The sequence below is a fragment of the Triticum dicoccoides genome, chromosome 1B (genome assembly GCF_002162155.2).
Source record: "Triticum dicoccoides isolate Atlit2015 ecotype Zavitan chromosome 1B, WEW_v2.0, whole genome shotgun sequence".
Taxonomy (NCBI): Eukaryota; Viridiplantae; Streptophyta; class Magnoliopsida; order Poales; family Poaceae; genus Triticum; species Triticum dicoccoides.
In genome coordinates, this window is record NC_041381.1 from 77174499 (window position 1) to 77179510 (window position 5012).

Consider the following 5012-nt stretch of genomic DNA (forward strand, 5'->3'; position numbering starts at 1 on the left):
AAGGAAGGGGGGCCGACTTGGACTAGGAGTCCTAGTCGGTTTCCCCCCCCCCATGGTGCGCCTGCTGGGGAACATAGTAATTTCAAAAAATTTCCTACGCACACGCAAGGATCATGGTGACGCATAGCAACGAGAGGGGAGAGTGTTATCCACGTACCCTTGTAGACCGAAAGCGGAAGCGTTATGACAACGCGGTTGATGTAGTCGTACGTCTTCACGATCCGACCGATCCAAGTACCGAACGTACGGCACCTCCGAGTTTAGCACACGTTCAGCTCGATGACGATCCCTGGACTCCGATCCAGTAGGGTGTCGGGGATGAGTTCCAGCACGACGGCGTGGTGACGATGATGATGTTCTACCGACGCAGGGCTTCGCCTAAGCACCGCAACGATATGACCGACGTGGAATATGGTGGAGGGGGGCACCGCACACGGCTAAGGAACGATTACGAAGATCAACTTGTTGTGTCTAGAGGTGCCCCCCTGCCCCCGTATATAAAGGAGCAAGGGGGAGGGGGCGGCCGGCCAAGGGAGGGCGCGCCAGGGAGGAGTCCTACTCCCATCGGAAGTAGGACTCCCTCCTTTCCTAGTCCAACTAGGAGAGGGGAAGCAAGGGAAGGATAAGGAGATTGAAGGAGAGGGAGGAAAAAGAGGAAAGGGGGGCCATTTCGAGACTCCTCGTCATGTCCCCGGTCTCATCCAGGACTCCGAACTCCTTCGGTACATCAAAACTCATAAACTCATAATATAACTGTCATCGAAACCTTAAGCGTGCGGACCCTACGGGTTCGAGAACAATGTAGACATGACCGAGACACGTCTCCGGTCAATAACCAATAGCGGAACCTGGATGCTCATATTGGCTCCTACATATTCTGCGAAGATCTTTATCGGTCAAACCGCATAACAACATACGTTGTTCCCTTTGTCATCTGTATGTTACTTACCCGAGATTCGATCGTCGGTATCTCAATACCTAGCTCAATCTCATTACTGGAAAGTCTCTTTACTCGTTCCGTAATACATCATCCCGCAACTAACTCATTAGTTACAATGCTTCCAAGGCTTATAGTGATGTGCATTACTGAGTGGGCCTAGAGATACCTCTCCGACAATCGGAGTGACAAATCCTAATCTCGAAATACGCCAACTCAACATGTACCTTCGGAGACACCTGTAGAGCTCCTTTATAATCACCCAGTTACGTTGTGACGTTTGGTAGCACACAAAGTGTTCCTCCGGTAAACGGGAGTTGCATAATCTCATAGTCATAGGAACATGTATAAGTCATGAAGAAAGCAATATCAACATACTAAACGATCAAGTGCTAAGCTAACGGAATGGGTCAAGTCAATCACATCATTCTACTAATGATGTGATCCCGTTAATCAAATGACAACTCATGTCTATGGTTAGGAAACATAACCATCTTTGATAAATGAGCTAGTCAAGTAGAGGCATACTAGTGACATTAAGTTTGTCTATATATTCACACATGTATTAGGTTTCTGGTTAATACAATTCTAGCATGAATAATAAACATCTATCATGAAATAAGGAAATAAATAATAACTTTATTATTGCCTCTAGGGCATATTTCCTTTAGTCTCCCACTTGCACTAGAGTCAATAATCTAGTTCACATCGCCATGTGATTTAACACCAATATTCATATCTGTATATGATTAACACCCATAGTTCACATCGTCATGTGACCAACACCCAAAGGGTTTACTAGAGTCAATAATCTAGTTCACATCACTATGTGATTAACACCCAAAGAGTACTAAGGTGTGATCATGTTTTGCTCGTGAGAGAAGCTTAGTCAATGGGTCTGTCATATTCAGAGCCGTATGTATTTTGAAAATATTCTACGTCTACAATGTTCTGCACGGAGCTACTCTAGCTAATTGCTCCCACTTTCAATATGTATCCAGATTGAGACTTAGAGTCATCTGGATCGGTGTAAAAGCTTGCACCGATGTAACTCTTTACGACGGGCTCTTTTATCACCTCCATAATCGAGAAATATTTCCTTAGTCCTCACTAAGGATATTCTTGACCAATGTCCAGTGATCTACTCCTAGATCACTATTGTACTCCCTTGCCCAATTCAGTGCAAGGTATACAATAGGTCTGGTACATAGCATATCATACTTTATAGAACCTATGACTGAGGCATAGGGAATGACTTTCATTCTCTTTTCTATTTTCTGCCGTGGTCGGGATTTGAGTCTTACTCAAGTTCACACATTTGCAACACAGGCAAGAACTCTTTCTTTGACTGTTCCATTTTGAACTACTTCAAAATCTTGTCAAGGTATGTGCTCATTGAAAATCTTATCAAGCGTCTTGATCTATCTCAATAGATCTTGATGCTCAATATGTAAGTAGCTTTACTGAGGTCTTTCTTTTAAAGAAATCCTTTCAAATACTCCTTTATGCTTTCAAGAAAAATTCTACATCATTTCTGATCAACAATATGTTACTCACATATATTTATCAAAAAGGCGGTAGTGCTCCCACTCACTTTATTGTAAATACAGGCTTCACCGCAAGTCTGTATAAAACTATATGCTTTGATCAACTTATCAAAGTGTACATTCCATCTCTAAGATGCTTGCACCAGTCCATAGATGGATCGCTGGAGCTTGCACATTTTGTTAGCACCTTTAGGATTGACAAAACCTTCTGGTTGCATCATATACAACTCTTTTTTAAGAAAACCATTAAGGAATGCAGTTTTGACATCCATTTGCCAGATTTCATAAAATGTGGCAATTGCTAACATGATTCAGACAGACTTAAGCATCGCTACAGTTGAGAAAATCTCATTGTAGTCAAGACCTTGAACTTGTCGAAAACCTTTTTGTGACGAGTTGAGCTTTGTAGATAGTAACACTACTATCAGCATCTGTGTCGGTGTCAAAACCGGCGGATCTCGGGTAGGGGGTCCCGAACTGTGCGTCTAGGCGGATGGTAACAGGAGACAAGGGACACGATGTTTTACCCAGGTTCGGGCCCTCTCGATGGAGGTAAAACCCTACTCCTGCTTCATTAATGTTGATGATATGGGTAGTACAAGAGTAGATCTACCACGAGATCGGAGAGGCTAAACCCTAGAAGCTAGCCTATGGTATGATTGTTGTTCTGTCCTACGGACTAAAACCCTCCGGTTTATATCGGCACCGAAGAGGGTTAGGGTTACACAGAGTCGGTTATAGTGGTAGGAGATCTACATATCCGTATCACCAAACTTGCCTTCCATGCCAAAGAAAGTCCCATCCGGACACGGGACGAAGTCTTCAATCTTGTATCTTCATAGTCCAGGAGTCCGGCCAAAGGTGATAGTTAGGCTATCCGGACACCCCCTAGTCCGGGACTCCCTCAGTAGCCCCCGAACCAGGCTTCAATGGCGATGAGTCCGGCGCGTAGGCATTGCAAGGCGGGTTCTTCTCCAAATCCGGTGTATTTGTTGAATAGCGTCCGGCTTCCTGTGAATATTGTGCTCCTCGGCTTCCACGCCCAATAATGGACGTCTTCCACGTGTTGAACGAATGCGAAAAGTCTGGGTATTTTTACATTTACCCCCCTAGCTGCGCAAATGAGCTGCCTATAAAGGAGATGAGGATCTAGATCTGAATCACACCATCCTCCCTTCGCGAGCATTCACCAGAGCGCATCTGACAGAAATCCATTCCATCATGGACAGTTGACGGGGCTCCTCCTCTCGCCCTCCCAGCCCACGGCCTGGAGATTGGGAGAGATGCTCCATCCCGTACAGCGAGTTAGTGACGCTCCAAACCAAGGGATTTCTTCCCCCAGCCTTCATGGTTCCGGTTCGAGCCGGACTCGCCACCTATAAGGGCGGAAAGCAAGCGGAGAGCGTCCCTAGCCCCTCCAAAGGAGAGCGGGTATGCCTTGTCTCTTATTTGATAAGAGGGCTCGGATTTCCAATTCATCCGTTTCTCCGGGGGCTCCTGGAGTTCTACGGCCTCCAGTTGCACAACCTTACGCCTGCCTCCATTTTGCATATCGCGGGCTTTGTGGCCCTTTGCGAGCTGTTTTTGGGCATCGAGGCCCATTTTGCACTGTGGAAGAAGCTGTTCTGCCTTGTCCCCCGTTCTCAAGTGGGGTCAATATATCAAGTGGGCGGAGCCGAACTATGGCGCATCGCCAGGACCGGATATCTATCCGGAACCCCGAAGAAGGCGTCCAAAGACTGGCCTTCGGAATGGTTTTATATAGAAGATGTCCCCCTGCCGGACCCTATTCGGATCGGCCTCCTTGAGTTCAATAACGCTCCTTTGAAGAAAAGCCTAAGCTGGCGTCCACGGAGCCCTCAGAAGGAAAATAACAAGGACGTCCTTTACCTGACGAGCCGAATTAGGTTGTTAGCTCATTCCGGACTGACCATGATCGGGGTCATGGCCACATGCATTATGCGGGGGTTGCAGCCGCTCCAGTATAGAGGCCACCCGATGTGGGATTTCAACGGGGAGGATGATGCCACCCGCTGCGGCCATAAGGGGCCGGGATTGTTCGCCGATCTGATGAAGATCTTGTCCGCATTATACAAGGGAGGGGAGGAGGAATTTCTCCGTGTCAATCCGCAGGGCGGATTTTCTATGAACAATCCTCCAAGCTGGGTAAGTAGACATTTATTTTTGCCTATCCGATCCATACTCCCATAATCAAGCATCTCATTTTGTGACTTCGGTGCAGGAACTGTGCCGGGCCGTAAAGGATATAAACAACCCGTCTCCACAACCCGAGGATCCGGAACGGTTCCTTAATCCGACCTCCCAAGAGGATCTGGACATATTGGTGGAGCTGATCAACGGGGTATTCCACCAACTGAGCATCGATAATGCCTTGGTCGCCGTTATGGCCGATTACCCCGGAATACTCCCCGCCTCGCAGGTAACTGAGACCGAAGTCCCAATACTTTGGAAATGACCCATCCGTGCGTGTTTTTGATCACCGCATACCAATGGTGTTTCGCAGGGGA